This window comes from Mobula birostris, chromosome 8 (assembly GCF_030028105.1).
Source record: "Mobula birostris isolate sMobBir1 chromosome 8, sMobBir1.hap1, whole genome shotgun sequence".
Lineage (NCBI taxonomy): Eukaryota > Metazoa > Chordata > Chondrichthyes > Myliobatiformes > Myliobatidae > Mobula > Mobula birostris.
This window is the reverse complement of record NC_092377.1, coordinates 82,645,255-82,661,512: the sequence shown is the minus strand read 5'-3', so window position 1 is coordinate 82,661,512 and position 16,258 is coordinate 82,645,255. Positions and strand designations below refer to the sequence as shown.

The window sequence follows — 16,258 nt, the reverse complement described above, 5'->3', positions numbered from 1 at the left end:
TGGTTGTGTCATTATTCATACAGGAAATTGTCTTATTTTTCCATAGAAGAAAGATTCAAACTGTTATGTTTTGTAGTGACCCAAATCATCTCTATCCTAGACCTGTTTATTTACTAGTTTGTGTTCACAGTAATAGCTAACTCATTACAAGCCTATGGTGAGAGGGCCACATAGAGTTGGTGAGGTCAATATTCAGGTCAGATGAATGGCTGGCCAGTGGTGGTTATCCACAGGTGTACACAGGTTTTCTTTTAGTGGGTCAGCAATGTGAAATATTAGTGGATAGGTGGTCGTCAGTATCAATAACTGATGCTCCCTTGTCCATGACTAGAGAGGTAATTTATTTTACTAGTGCACAGAGATGAAACGATTAGGCAGATAGAAGTGAGCTCAGGTTTTTGAGATTGAGGGAGTGTAGCTTCCTGTACCCAAACAATGAAGGTGCAGTCCTGAGAATATACACAGTAAGTAAGGCAGGTGCTATCATACTCAGGAAAAGGAGAAGTAACATGGACAAGACAGGGACAGCAAACGTGTGAGTCCCCCAGAGCAGACAACATGGCTCGCAGAGAGAAAGCAGTCCCAAGCAGGGGTAGGAGATGGGACAATGATCATGAATCAAGTCAAGAGGTCCCAATGTTAGAGGCCACATACAGTGAAGACCTGTTAGAAGTAGTGTAGCTGTCTGCAGAGGAAGCAGTAATTAAGTAAAGATGCACCAGAAAGGGGAGAGAAAGGAGCAGAAAGGGAATGAATGGGCAGACATCAGGGCAAAAAGGGCAACAGAAGAAAATTAAAGAGCAAGAAACTACTAGAGCAAACTTAGTAAGACCATATGGAGACGTGAAGGACTATTGTAATCAGGTTAATGCATTGATGGACAGAGCAAAATAGCAACAACATATTACCGATCAAAGAAAGTCAGAGGCAGAGAAGATAGTCCTCCCACAGGCAAGGGACCAAGTCATGGCAAGGGAGCTGCCTGAAAGGGCAGCAAGTTTGCTCCCAGGTGGATAGGACCACAGGTGGTGCTTCTGACAAATGACGCTTGTGTTTGTGTATAGACCTGGCGAGGCAGCTAGTGGAAACACTGGAGTCGGGTTAAACCATATAACACACCTTCTTGTCGCCCTCACAGACAGAGCAAGGGATCAGGTCCACCCAGTAACAGTGTCATTACAGAGAATCTCCAGTACATCATGAATAGCAGCCGGCTGCATCACATCCGACCACACCTGATGGAAGTAGACCCACAGATGAAAAAGAAAAGAGAATGGAAACATAAGTGCAGATGACAGAGTGCGAGACAGAGAGACAGCGCGCTTGTTAGTGAATTGTGAATAAAGTTCAAACGATAACGCTAAGTATTCTTTGCAATGAAGGCCGGTTCTTGAAGGTAGGTGATTAGTTGTATAGATCAGAATAGAAAAATACTGGAGGAAATAGATGGGAAGGGATCCAGGTTGAGGCAGAGGCATCAAGTCCCACAACCTCAAAGGCAAAGCAAACCGAGAAAGAGAAGAAATCACACACGGTATCAGAAGCCAGCCACCACAGCTGAATGGGGAATCACCACAAATAAGCTGGGTCCTTTCAGTGGTTGGGCCTGCAATCAAAAGGCCAGTACAGGAGGAGGTGCCACCGGGGTGAGGTCCACATAGCCATTTGAAAGAGACCGCCCCAAACCGTACTGTAGATAGATTAAAAAGACTGGTTGTCAGGATCATATTGATAATCTTCTTTCAGGGCATAGAGCATGAACTGTTGCGTGTGAATCTGAAACAAAGTTACCTTGCTGTGACCCTGCCCACAGAGTAACTACAAACAGCCACTACTAATAATTTCAGCTATCAGAGATTGAAGGGGTGAAGAGATCAGATCAAATTTCTGGAAAAAGTTTTATTGCTATCTCTGTGCAGTCTTGTAGATAGCCAATTAGGGATGTTAGATAGTGTAGATATGTAGGTACACACGGGTTAATAACAGGGGAAGGGATCCAAAGTTAAGGTCATTTTCACTGCCCTGCTTGATTAGATATTCCTTAAAGTGTGGCCTTCTTGGGACACGTTTCTGCCAGGGTATGTTAAGGAGTATTCCGGAGTTATGTGAATATAGCAGCTATTAATTCAAACAAGAACCAAGCTTCAGTTCTGTAAATGTACATAAGCTCAGGTAGCTTGCAATTAGCCTTCAGATTTTTGTAAATTCCAGGCAGTAAATTGAACAGGCTGCTCTACAGACTAAAAGATTGCATATGGAAAAGCCAAACGTTAAGACAATGGCAGTTGTATCAATTGGACTATTGGATTGCATCAAACCAGGCAACGCGGCTAAGATATAGACAAAAAAAAAATCTGCAGATGCTGTAAATCCAAAGCAACACACACAAAAAGCTGGAGGAACTCAGCAGGTCAGGCAGCATCTATGGAAATGAATAAACAGACAGTATTTTGGTTTAAAACCCTTCTTCACGACTGGACAGGAAGGGAGTAGATACCAGAATAAAACGTGTGGGAGCAGGGAAAAGAAGATAGCTAGAAGGTGATAGATGAAGCCAGGTGGATAGGGAAGATAAGGGGCTGGAGAAGAGAGTGGACCACAGAAGAAAGGAAAGAGGCAGGGACCTAGGGGAGGTGATAGGGAGTTGAGAAGAGGTAAGAGGCCAGAATGGGAAACAGCAAAAGAGGGGAAGGGGAGGGATTTTTTTTTTTTACCTGCAGAAGAAATCTATATTCATGCCATCAGGTTGGAGGCCACTGAGTTGGAATATAAGGTGTTATTCCTCTTTCCTGAGGGTGCTTCGTCATGGCACAAAAGAAGGAACTGGACCGATGTATGGGAATGGGAACTGGAGTTAATGTTTGGTCACCGGGAAGATCCACTTGTGGCAAATGGAGTGAAAGTGCTTGATTAAGAGGTCCCTCAAATTATGATGGGGCTCACCAGTGTCGAGGAGGCTGCATCCGGAGCACTGGACATAATATATGATCCCAGTAAATTTGCAGGTGAAGTGTTGCCTCACCTGAAAGGATTGTTTGGGGCCCTGATGGAGGTGAGAGAGGAGGTTGAAGGGCAGGTGTAGCACTTGCAGGGATTAGCTGGGAGGGAGGTTACTGGGGAGGGATGAATGGACACGGGAATCTCAGAGGGAATGATCACTGCGGAAAATGGAGGTGCGGGGGAGGTAAAGATATGCTCAGTGGTAGGATTTCTTTGGTGATGGCTGAAGTTGCAGAGGATGATGTATTGGTTGCAGAGGCTCATAGGGTGATAGGTGATGACGAGGAACTCTCTCTCTGTTTAGGCAGCAGAAAGAAGGGGTGAGTGTGAATGTTTGGGAAATGGAGGAGATGCTGGTGAGGGCAGCATCAACGGTGGAAGAAGGGAACTCCTTTCTTTGAAGAAGGGGGCCTGGAAAGGAAAGCAGCATCCTGTGAACAGATGCAGTGGAGGCAAAGGAACTGAGAAAAGGGAATAACATTTTTACAAGAGATAGGGTGGGAAGAAGAAGAGTCAAGATAACTATGGGAATCTGTAGTTTACAAAAAATGCTGGTCAGCAGTTTGTCTCCAGAAATGGAGACAGAGATCCAGGAGGGGAAAGGAGATGTCAAAAATGGACCAAGTTAATTTAAGGGCAGGGTGGAAGTTGGAGGCAAAGTTGATGAAATTGTTGAGCTCACCATTGGTGGATAAAGCAACACCAGTACAATTGTCAATGTAGCAGAGGAAGAGTTGCAAAGCATTACCAGGGAAGGCTTAGACATGGAATGAAAACAATAGTAATCAAGTTCACCTGCCGCATTCAGTGACCTCCTCAACAATGCTGCTTTTGTTAAAACTTGGTTCAAAAGTCTTCTTGTTCTTTTAAACTTTAATTTTACAACAGATGGATTTTTTGCCCTTCACCTTCAATGGATTGTTTTCTGTGCCTTTTTATTTTGCTTCTGGCATTTTGGGACTTCAAAGCCCCCTTACACGTTCCCAAATATAGTAACAACATTTAAAAGACTTTTGGGCAGGTATACATTAAGGAAAAGTTTTTTGAGTTGCATGGCCCAAATTCAGATAAATGGGACTAACTCAAATGGGCACCTGCTGAATATGGATCGGCTGGATTGAAGAATCTGCTTCTGTGCTGACTCACTCTGTATTGTCCCATACAAGGACATCACCAATGCTGTGCACTTCCATTCCTCCTGTTCCCATCCACACACTTCCTGGAGTCTTTTGAGTACTTATACACCCAATATTTTGTTCAACATTTTAATTAATTTTCAAGTATGTGTAACTTCAGTCATTACTTCAACTTCTCTAATATTGACACCTCCTTAATACAAGAGGTTTAGGTGGGGCTGAATTTATTAGGTGTATCCAGGATACCAGCTAATAAATTCTGCCCCATTAAAACCCCTAAGTAAATGAAACTGGTAAGGTGGCAGATCCTTCGGTGGGCAAATATTTCGGAGACAGTGACCCCAACTCCCTGATCTTTATCATAGAGAGGGATCGGAGCAGATGGTTTGGGAAAATATTTAATTGGAGGAGGAGGAATTATGAAAGAACTTGGGAGCGTAAATTAGCAACATGTTCCCAGGGAAATGTACAATGAAAATAAAGAAATTGTTTAAAGAGCACTTCCATGGGGTTCTAGATAGCTTTGTCCAGCTGAGGGAGGGAAAGGAGCTGTAGCTGCAAGAGAACTTGAACATTTAGTCAAGAGGAAGAAGGAAGAATGCTTAAACTTTAGGGAGCAAAAAGGGAAGTTATAAAGTAGCCAGGAAGGAGATTAGGGGATTTAGGCGATTTAAAAGGGGATGTGAGAAGATGTTGGCGATGAAGGAAAATCCAAAGGCATTCTATATACGTATGTGAAAAACAAGATGACACAGCAAGGGGATGAAAAGAGGAAATGTGTCAGGAATCAGAGGTAATAGGGGAGATCCTTAATGAATACTTCACCAGTGAGAGGGACTTTGAATGTGAACAGAGCACAGAACAGGCTGATATACTGGAACATGACAAGGTTAAGAAAAAGGATGTGTTGGAACTTTTTAAAAACATTTGGATGGCTAAATCCCTGGGGCCAAACAGGATAATCCCAGGTTATAAAGGGAAGCAAGTGACGAGATTGCTGCACCATTTGCAACATTACTGGCTGCAGGAGTAATGCTGAAGGATTAGAGGATGGCAAATGTTTTCTTCTTTAAGAAAGAATATGGATAATCCTGAGAATTATAGATCTGTGAGTCTTGTATCACTAGTGGATAAACTACTGACAAAGCTTATTAAAGACAGGATTTATGAGCATTTGGAGAAGCTCCTGCAGAAGAGGTTAAAGGAGAGCAGTGCCAAGGTACTGGAGGCTGAGCAGAAGCTTCAAGAACAGCGACGGTGGTCTGTAACCTTAGAGCAACAACTTGGAAAAGCCAAACTGGACGTGGGAAGGAAGCATGATGTCAACAAGCTCACTAATAAGATCAAGACAAGTTAAGTGCATTGGTTGATATTAAGTGGCTTGGGAAGGAGCATGAGTTTGTCAATCACAGCCTTCCATTCCACTTGTAATAGGAACCATTGTTTCTTTTGTTCCCTTTTGTGTTGCGCTTGAGTTTCATACTGATGATGAAATTTGCATACCATGAAGTTAAACAGAAAAGCTGAGTGACACACACAAAATGCTGGAGGAACAGGCAGGGGCTACAGAGGGAAATAAACAGTCAACACTTTGGGCTGAGACCCTTCTCAAGACTGGAAAGGAAGGGAAAGAAGCTAGACTAAGGTGGGGGGGGAGGAATAGCAGCTGGCAGATGATAGGTGAAGGGGTGGGTGGATTGGAGGGGACGTAAGAAGCTGGGAGGGGATAGGTGGAAGAGGTAAAGGGCTGAAGAAGGAATCTGCTAGGAGGGGACAGTGACTGATGGGAGAAAGGGAAGGAAGAAGGGAAACAGAGGGAGGTGATGGGCAGATGAGAAGAGAAGGAGTGAGAGGGAAATTATAATGCTATGGTCGGAATTCTGGGTGAACACATGGTTAAGGGTTGGAGAGCAGCAGAGATCACAGAGAGGGTCTCACTGAGCTCCTGTCGAAGAATTTGAATCATTTGTACTGATATTTAAAAATTTTATTTAGAAATACAGCACAGTGTCAAACCCTTCCTGCCCAATGAGCCCATGCTGCACAATTACACTCCATGAGAGCAATTAACATAGAAACATAGAAAATAGGTGCAGGAGTAGGCCATTCAGCCCTTTGAGTCTGCACTGCCATTTATTATGATCATGGCTGATCATCCAATTCAGAACCCTGCACCAGCCTTTCCTCCATACCCCCTGATCCCCGTAGCCACAAGGGCCATATCTAACTCCCTCTTAAATATAGCCAATGAACTGGCCTCAACTGTTTCCTGTGGCAGAGAATTCCACAGATTCACCACTCTCTGTGTGAAGAAGTTTTTCCTAATCTCAGTCCTAAAAGGCTTCCCCTTTATCCTCAAACTGTGACCCCTCCTTCTGGACTTCCCCAACATCGGGAACAATTTCCTGCATCTAGCCTGTCCAATCCCTTTAGGATTTTATACGTTTCAATCAGATCCCCCCTCAATCTTCTAAATTCCAACGAGTACAAGCCCAGTTCATCCAGTCTTTCTTCATATGAAAGTTCTGCCATCCCAGGAATCAATCTGCTTAACCTTCTTTGTACTCCCTCTATGGCAAGGATGTCTTTCCTCAGATTAGGGGACCAAAACTGCACACACTACTCCAGGTGTGGTCTCACCAAGGCCTTGTACAACTGCAGTAGTACCTCCCTGCTCCTGTACTCGAATCCTCTCGCTATAAATGCCAGCATACCATTTGCCTTTTTCACCGCCTGCTGTACCTGCATGCCCACTTTCAATGACTGGTGTATAATGACACCTAGGTCTCGTTGCACCTCCCCTTTTCCTAATCAGCCACCATTCAGATAATAATCTGTTTTCCTATTTTTGCCACCAAATGGATAACTTCACATTTATCCACATCAAATTGCATCTGCCATGAATTTGCCCACTCACCCAACCTATCCAAGTCACCCTGCATCCTCTTAGCATCCTCCTCACAGCTAACACTGCCGCCCAGCTTCGTGTCATCCGCAAACTTGGAGATGCTGCATTTAATTCCCTCATCCAAGTCAATAATATATATTGTAAACAACTGGGGTCCCAGTACTGAGCCTTGCAGTACCCCACTAGTCACTGCCTGCCATTCTGAAAAGGTCCCGTTTATTCCCACTCTTTGCTTCCTCTCTGCTAACCAATTCTCTATCCACATCAATACCTTACCCCCAATACCGTGTGCTTTAAGTTTGCACACTAATCTCCTGTGTGGGACCTTGTCAAAAGCCTTTTGAAAATCCAAATATACCACATCCACTGGTTCTCCCCTATCCACTCTACTAGTTACATCCTCATACTAACATACTAACCAGTATATCTTTGGAATGTGGGAGGAACCCAGAGCACCTGGAGGAGACCCACATGGTCACGGGGAGAGGATACAAGCTCCTTACGGATAGTGACAGGAATTGAACCCGTGTCGCTGGCACTGTAATAGTGGTACTCTAACTGCTACGGGTACCTTGCTGATGAAGGTTCCAAGCCCAAAACATTGACTCTTTATTCCTCTCCATAGATGCTGCCTGACCTGCTGAGTTCTTCCAGCATTTTGTGTGTGTTACTTGATTTCCAGCATCTACAAAGTCTCTCATGGCCGTCCAATAAAATCATTTAAATATCTTAGAAAATATTTATCCAAATGATAGCCATAGCTCCAGAAGTGGAGCTTAGACCATTCTGTTGTGATATCAGGCAGGAGCTCTTCACACCTAGAGGCATGAGTTTTGAAAACTCTGCCTCCAAAAAGTTGCTATCTAGAGTTAATTTTAAAATGTCAGAAATAAAATTGTTTTTCTGTTAGATAGGAAACTTGGACTGGAAGCGAGGCAAGGAATTTATATTGATAAAATCCATCACAATCTAATTAAATGACCAGTCAAGCTGGACTAAAATCTGATGTTAAGAATCTCTGGAAATGCATCAAAAAAGATTTTAAAACAAGTTCATGCCTTTAAAGACATTGGGCTGGACATGGAGTGCAAAGCAATTTAATGTAAACTTAACTGCTTGTTGCAGTAATGCCCTTCCTGTGCATGTTATACCTGACCTTTGCAGAGATATTAGAACAGGGGTTCCCAACCTCCCTTATCGCTAGAAGCCCTACCATTAACAGAGAGATCTGTGGACCCCAGATTAGGAACAGCTGTGTTAGATATTGGAAAGACATATTATTGACATCACTAGTTTTAAAAAAATCTTGTAATCAAGACCTACGACGGCAAGATCCTCCTACTCTATCTTGGCTGACTTCTGTGTCAATTAGAGACCGACTCTACCTAGCTGGTTGTTGTGGAGCCTGTATAGTGAGCACTTTGCATTAAGTATTTTGCTTAAATGCTTACACTGCTGTCCCTTGCTGCCACTATCTTTGGTGCTGCCAGATGCATCCTTCTTTCCACAGGTCTAAGCTTCTATTTAATAGTAATCTTTGAATGGTTTCCATTCCTATTACTTTTTGCCAGTAGAGGGCTTGGAGAGTTCAGTGCACTCAACATGATAACACAGCTGCTGCAGCTCAGCACCACTTTCTTAAGAGCAACTGGAGATGGACCACTAATGCTGGTCTTCCCAGCAAAGCCTACAGTCTGAAAAAGAAAATGTGGGCCTTAAAGTAATAGTTGATAAAGATATGGCAAGCAGAACATTAAAAGAGTGCAGAGAAAATTTACAAGGATGTTGCCAGGGATAGGATGAACAGGTTAGGACTAAAGCTTAGAAGAATGGGAGAGATTTGACAGTGGTATACAAAACAATGAGTGGTATAAATAGGGTAAATGCAAGCAGACTTTTTCCACTGAGGTGGGGTGAGACCAGAATGAAAGGTCATGGGTTAAGGGTGAAAGGTGAACCTAAGGGGAACGTCTTTATTCAGTGGGTGGTGAGAATATGGAACAAGCTGCCAGCGGAAGTGGTGGATGCAGGTTCGATTTCAACATTTAAGAGAAATTTGAATAGGTACACAGATGGCAGGGTTATGGAGGACTATGGTCTGGGTGCAGGTTGATGGGACTAGGCAGATTAATAGTTCAGCATAGACTAGATGGGCCAAAGGGCCTGTTTCTGTGCTATAGTCTATAACTATATCACCATCTGATTAGGGAATGTGAGCATGACTTTGTGAGGGACAGATCCTGCCTCACAAGCCTGATTGACTTGTTTGAGGAAGTGACAAAACAAATTGAAGGTAGAGCAGTGGGTGTGGTGTATATGGATTTTAGTAAGGCAATTGACAAGGTTCCCCATGGTAAACTCATTCAGGAAGTCAGGAGGCTGGGATCCATGGAAATTTGATTGCGTAGATTCAGAACTGGCTTGCCCACACAAGGCAGAGTTTGGTAGTAGATGGAGTGTAATCTGTCTGGAGGTCTGTGATTAGAGGTGTTCCACAGGATTCAGTTTGTCATAGGGTCCAGTGGAATATTGACAAGATGCAGAGCTGGGCTGAGAAGAGGCAGATGGAGTCCAATCCAGAAAAGTGTGAAGTGCTATCCTTCGGGTCAAACTTGCAGACAGCACAAGGTTACTGGCAGAGTACTTGAAGGATCTCGGTCCGAAACGCCGACTGTTTATTCCTTTCCATAGATGCTGCCTGACCTTCTGCGTACCTCCAGCATTTTGCGTGGGTTAATTGCATAATATTTTTAACATCGATAACAGAAAGTAATCCAGTAATCAAATTTGATGCACTGTAATCAAGTTTGATTTTTTAAGTGGCTGCAGATGCCAGAAATCTAAAATAAAAACGAAAATGTTAGAAATACGCACCCATCTACAGAGAGGAAAAGACAATGTCCCAGACCGACAATCACTTGCGCAGCATGCATGCATATGCCGGCAGCGCCGTCTGTGCCTGCACTGCGCTTGCGTGCCCCGCAGTATTTCCGTCACCGGCTACGCGTGTTTGCCGACCGTCCCACCCCAAACAGCAGAGGCGAGAGAGACGTCGGTTCACCAGTTCCTGTGTCGGGAGAGCGCGTGCGCGTGGGACTGAGCTCACGACACGAGTGACGTAATGTGACGTGCGCGACGTGCGGGCCGAACAACCCCGCCCACCGCCGCGCGATGGCGACCTAGAGCCCCTGCCCCCACCCACCCGGTTTCACCCAGCTCTCGGCCTACTGCACACGGGCGGCCTGGGCCGCGCAGTCCCGCATTCGGGTGAGTGGTGAGTCGGGCCGTTGTTCGCGCTTGCTTAATCGATCCTGTGCCTCTGGGGTAGGGAGGCGGGCCGGAAGATGAGTGGAAGCACCCGGGGCGGCCGACCTGATACTGACAGGAGGCTGGAGGGAGCGGTGTGGAGTGGGGAGACGGCGTTGGGGGTGGGGTGCTGAGACTGCCGCGGAAGGTACAGGTGATGGGAGCAGCACATGGTCTGGGTCGTGTCAGAGGTGAACTCTTTCCCCACGGCCACCATGCACTCTGCCCCCACACAGGGTTACGGGATAGGTCACTGTCTTGCAGAATTGTACCTTCCCGAATAGGGGTACATTGCGTTCAAAGCCCCTCTGATTTGTTCCACATTGTTAACTGCTTCCGAAGTGCCCCACCGGACCTTAGAAGTAGAACAACACACATAAAATGATGGAGAAACTTAGCAGGTCAGGCAGCATCTGTGGGGAGGAATAACAGTCGACGTTTCGGGCCATAGATGATGCCTGACCTCCTGAGCTTCTCCAGCATTTTGTGTGTGTTGATCTGGATTTTCAGCATCTGCAGAATCTCATGTGTTTATGACCTTGAACGTATTTTGAAATGCTCTTAAAAGACGCCGTTATAAGTCGTTTTTTTGACCAGTGCTGTAATATTTGTATACAAGGAAATGGTCGCGTGGGGGGAAAACACTTGCCTATCCAGCCAATCAGAAATTACTTTAGCATCGTTCCATCAGCTGCCGGACATAAACACAAACATGCATACACACGGGTACACTAGGACAGTTTGAATAAGGGGACGAAAAAAACTCCATCCTCCTGACCTTAGTGATCACAACCTGTCTGGAAATTACTTTAGCTGTGATAATTTTATGTTACATGGATATTTTGAGCAGCTTAATCTCTGTAACAGCCAGAAGTAGATCTAGCTGTCATTTGAAGCAGTTTTCTGAACCAGCATCATAAAAATGCAAGAAAATAAAAGCAAGACTAAGGCCACCAGGCCCCTCAAGCCTGTATTGTCAGTCTATATGGTCATGGTTGATCTATGCTAGTCTCCTGTGCCAGTTCCTCAGAGCCCCAAAGTCTTTAATCCTCCAAATATCTACTTCCACCTTAAAAATCTACCTTATGATCTAGCCTCCACCATTCTCCAGACTAGAGAATTCCAGTGATTCACTACCCTCCCAACCATTTTTATACCATGGAGTTTTACCGTTAACCGAGGGATCAGTGGTTAGGAATCCCTACTCTACTTTCAGAGTTTTCTATGCACCTCAGTTTTAAATGAACAGCCCCTTATCTTGTAATCATGCTCCTTTATTCATGAGTTGCTTACTATTGAAAACATTTTGAGCTCTCTTAGGAGCTTGCATATTTAAATAAGAGATTTCTTCCAAAATTCCAAGGAAGCCAAACACAAGTTGTCTAGCTTCTCTAGTACAGATAACCCTCTCATCCTCGGAGTTAATCTAGTATATCTTCTTGGAACTCTCTCGATGCTATGATATCTTTATTTTTACTAAGAGGAGCAAATAAGTATTCAGTATTCTTAATGTGGTCATAAACCACAAAAAAACTGGCAAAATCTTTTATAAAGATCCACTGTCCACTAGATCACAAACCCAGATGTGGTATTGCACCACTTGAAATTTGACATCCCTTGGTTCTTAATTTGTTGAGAATCATAGCAAGATATATTGTGGAAACAGCCCTACAACTGACAATTAACGCCTCATTTACATTACAGTAATCCTACATTAATCATGCATTTTATTCTCCCCACATTCTCATCATCTTTGCCCAGATTCTACCACTCATCTGCATACTAGATGCAACCGGACAACCCACACCTTTGATTTCTTCCCACATTCCAAAGCACCTGGAAGAATCCTACTCAGTGATGTCAAGAATATACAAACTCCATACAGACAGCACCAGAGGTCAGGGTCAAACCCAGGACTCTGGCACTGTGAGGCAAATGCCCTACCAACTGCATGACTGTTGGGACAAGCCTCTTACAGTGAGTACATATAGTCAATTTAGAACACAGCTGCCAATCTCTAAACCTTGATCAGATTACACTTTGACAGTGATCTTGAAGGTGTAAGAGTCCCCTATCCTACCTGGTTAATTAGCAGGATCAAAATTAAATGAAAAATCTCGACATGGGTGGAATTTCACATTTACATAGAACATAGAAATCTACAGCACATTACAGGCTCTTCAGACCACGATGTTGTGCTGACCACGTAACCTCCTTTAGAAACTACCTAGAATTACCCTACTGCATAGCCCTCTATTTTTCTAAGTTTCATGTACCTATCTAAGAGTCTCTTAAAAGACCCTATTGTATTCGCCTCCACCACCATCGCTGGCAGTGCATTCCGTGTACCCTCCACTCTCTGTGTGAAAAACTTATCCCTGTACCTTAAAATTATGCCCACTCATGTTAGCCATTTCAACCATGGGGTAAAAGTCTCTGGTTATCCACACCTTTCATCATCTTATATACCTCTATCAGGTCACTTCTCAACCTCTATCGTTCCAAGGAGAAAAGGCCAAGTTCACAACCTACAAGACGTGCTCTCCAATCCAGGCAACATCCTTGTGAATCTCCTCTGCATTCTTTCTATAGTATCCACATCCTTCCTGTAGTGAGGAAGTGATTTCTTAGTGTCATGTGCTTCCCTTCACATTTGATGCCATTATCTGATGTCAATATACTACTACTGACTCTTGTTTATTTGGTACTATGTTTATCTATTCTAGAAAACATTTAAACTAGCTAACCACATCCATCTGACTTCCTACTCAAATTCTAAGGAGTATTAATAAATAATATTTCATAGGGGTAAATAGTAAATTATCTATTTTGCCCACACTGTTTCTATGTTATGCAGCAATGGAATTGTAACACAATTGTGCGATTTTCATTATATTTTGCTTAACCTAGAGTAATTGAATTTCATTAATGCTGCATTACTAGTCCTTTTGTGCTTTGTATTTTTTTTGAAAACTTGAATCACAAACGTTTCCATTGGAATTGTGCAAAGGTGGGAATGAATGAACGGTGTTGCTAATGTAGAAATCATAATAAACTCCAGGCTATAGCCAGAACAAATTTGATGCCCATTGCTTTGATGTGACAAAACAATTCATGAAGCAAGAAAGCTATGTACTGTAACCCTTCAAGTTCCAGATACTACATGATGAACTAAACAACATAACCTATTCTACTCACAATTATATAATCTTTATTTTTTGATGATTTAATTTTGAGACAGAAATTTATGTGCGATGTTACGCACAACACGCTGGAGGAACTCAGCAGGTCGGGCAACATCCATGGAGATGAACAGTCAACGTTTTGTGCCGTGACCCTTTGTCAGGACTGAAGAAGAAGGGGGCAGGGACCCTATAAAGAAGATGGGGGGAGGATGGGAAGGAGAAGGCTGGTAGGTTCCAGGTGAAAAACCAGTAAGGGGAAAGATCAAGGGGTGGGGGAGGGGATAGGCAGGAAAGGTGAAGAAGGAATAGGGGAAAGCACAATTGAGGAGGTGGAACCATGAGGGAGTTGATAGGCAGCTGGAGGAGGGGGCAGAGTGATGGGACGGGGGAAGGGAGGGGGAGGGAATTACTGGAAATTGGAGAATTGAATGTTCATGCCAAGGGGCTGGAGACTACCTAGACGGTATATGAGGTGTTGCTCCTCCAACCTGAGTTTAGCCTCATCATGGCAGTAGAGGAGGCCATGTATGGACATATCTGAATGGGAATGTGAAGCAGAGTTGAAGTAGGTGGCAACCGGGAGATCCTGTCTGTTGTGGCGGACGGAGCGGAGGTGCTCGACAAAGCGGTCCCCCAATCTGCGTCAGGTCTCACTGATACCATGATGAGGCATGGCCTCCTCTACTGCCATGATGAGGCTAAACTCAGGTTGGAGGAGCAACACCTCATATACCGTCTGGGTAGTCTCCAGCCCCTTGGCATGAACATTCAATTCTCCAACTTCCAGTAATTCCCTTCCCCTCCCTTCCCTTCCCCCATCCCAGTTTCACTCTGCCCCCTCCTCCAGCTGCCTATCACCTCCCTCATGGTTCTGCCTCCTACCCATTGTGCTTTCCCCATTCCTTCTTCACCTTTCCTGCCCGTCCCCTCCCCCACCCCTTTATCTTTCCCCTTACTGGTTTTTCACCTGGCACCTACCAGCCTTCTCCTTCCCACCCTCCCCCCACCTTCTTTATAGGGAGGGCCCCTGCCCCCTCCCGCTTCAGTCCTGGCGAAGGGTCTCGGCCCGAAACGTTGACTGTTCGTTTCCACGGATGCTGCCCGACTGCTGGGTTCCTTCAGTGTGTTGTGCATGTTACTTTGACCCCAGCATCTGCAGAGTATTTTGTGTTTATGTGAGCTATTATGCAGCTTGCTACGTTCAGTTTATGACTTGTACCTGTACAGGAAATTGGTGTTTCAGGCATGCAAAGCCAAAATATGTAACTTATCAGCCACTTTCATTGTTAATATTTGGCTGTCTTCAGTATGCTGAACAATGGATGTTCCCGTGTATATTCAATGAATACTCTGTACAAATACTCAAACATTTTCAGATATAATCAGCCAAAATTGCTGAAGAGTTAATTTAAGTACTGTTCTACTGACCTCATCAGAAAACATTTCTCTAACTGAAACAATGTAGTGGTCTATAATTATTTCACATGAACTAAACGTTTGAAGCTTCACTGTACACTCAGCATTTGAAGGGGACATGGTAATGTAGTGGTTAGCACAACACTATTACAGCAGCAGTGACCCAGGTTCAGTTCCTGCCACTTTCTTTTAGGAGCTTGCACATCCTCCCTGTGACTGCATGGGTTTTCTCTGGGTGCTTTGGCTTCCTCCCGTGTTCCAAAGACATATGGGTGAATAAGTATTCAAAGTACATTTATTCTCAAAGTCTGTATGCAGTATACAACCCTGAGATTCGTCTTCCCACAAACAGCCACTAAACAAAGAAAATCATGGAATCCGTTCAAAGAATAAACATCAGCCCCTCCCCCACGCACAAAAAATTGCATTAGTAGCAACAGAAAAAGATCTGGCAAAATAGCAATAAAAGGAGGAACAGCCAGAAACACATCATAACGTGAGCTACTACAGAGTCCAATCCACAAACTGTCGATTAATAGCCTAATTAGTCACATGGCTGTAATTGGGCAGCACCATCTCATTGGATCCAAAGGGCCTGTTACTGGCTGTGAGTCTCTAAATCTAAATCATAAAGCAAAAAATATAGTAGTCCAGTTTTTGAAAAAGTACTAATAGTAAAATTGTATTTTATAAATATTGCAGTAGTGGTACAGGTTTTCCCCGCCATCTGAAGGTAGAGCGTTCCTGTGAAACGGTCTGTAAGCCGAAATGTCGTAAAGCGAAGAAGCAATTACCATTTATTTATATGGGAAAATTTTGTGAGCGTTCACAGACCCAAAAATAACCTACCAAATCATGCCAAATAACACATAAAACCTAAAATAACAGTAACATATAGTAAAAGCAGGAACGATATGATAAATACACAGCCTATATAAAGTAGAAATACTTTTCCACAATCATTGCCGGCACTGTTCTCTGTAGCGAAAATCTCATGCAAGCGCTCTTGGCAGAAACACAGCGCAAGCGTTCTCGGCAGAAACACTCTCTCCAGTAACCTTTAAGCTATGAAGCTGCCAAATCATACTAAATAACACATAAAAATACACAGCCTATATAAAGTAGAAATAATATATGTACAGTGTAGTATCACTTACAGGAATCGGGAAGACAGCTTGCTGAGCGCACTGATGGTGGTATGTTAGACTGAGTCGTCGGAGGTTGGGGTGGTGCAGTGGTCCCCACCCTCCGGGCAGCGAACTGATACCGGTTCGCGAAGCATGCAGTGGGGCAGCGGTAGCCAGGAG

General features: G+C 44.0%; 1 protein-coding gene and 1 long non-coding RNA gene across 3 annotated transcripts in view; one reads left to right on the top strand and one right to left on the bottom strand.

Annotated features, from left to right (window-relative positions):
• LOC140201442 (uncharacterized) overlaps positions 1 to 9,970 on the bottom strand; it is a 74,629-nt gene extending 64,659 nt beyond the window's left edge. Inside the window, exon 1 of the long non-coding RNA XR_011886860.1 lies at positions 9,919 to 9,970. This is a non-coding gene — a long non-coding RNA (uncharacterized lncRNA). The remainder of the gene's footprint in view (positions 1 to 9,918) is intronic.
• Positions 9,971 to 10,211: 241 nt separating this feature from the next.
• The window catches only part of gzf1 (GDNF-inducible zinc finger protein 1), a 30,871-nt gene continuing 24,824 nt past the window's right edge, over positions 10,212 to 16,258 (top strand). Inside the window, exon 1 of one of the 2 annotated variants that reach the window (XM_072265551.1) lies at positions 10,212 to 10,311. The gene's annotated coding sequence lies outside the window, so the exon portion shown is untranslated. Of the gene's footprint in view, positions 10,319 to 16,258 lie in introns of both variants that reach the window. The other variant, XM_072265552.1, reaches the window with a different exon arrangement.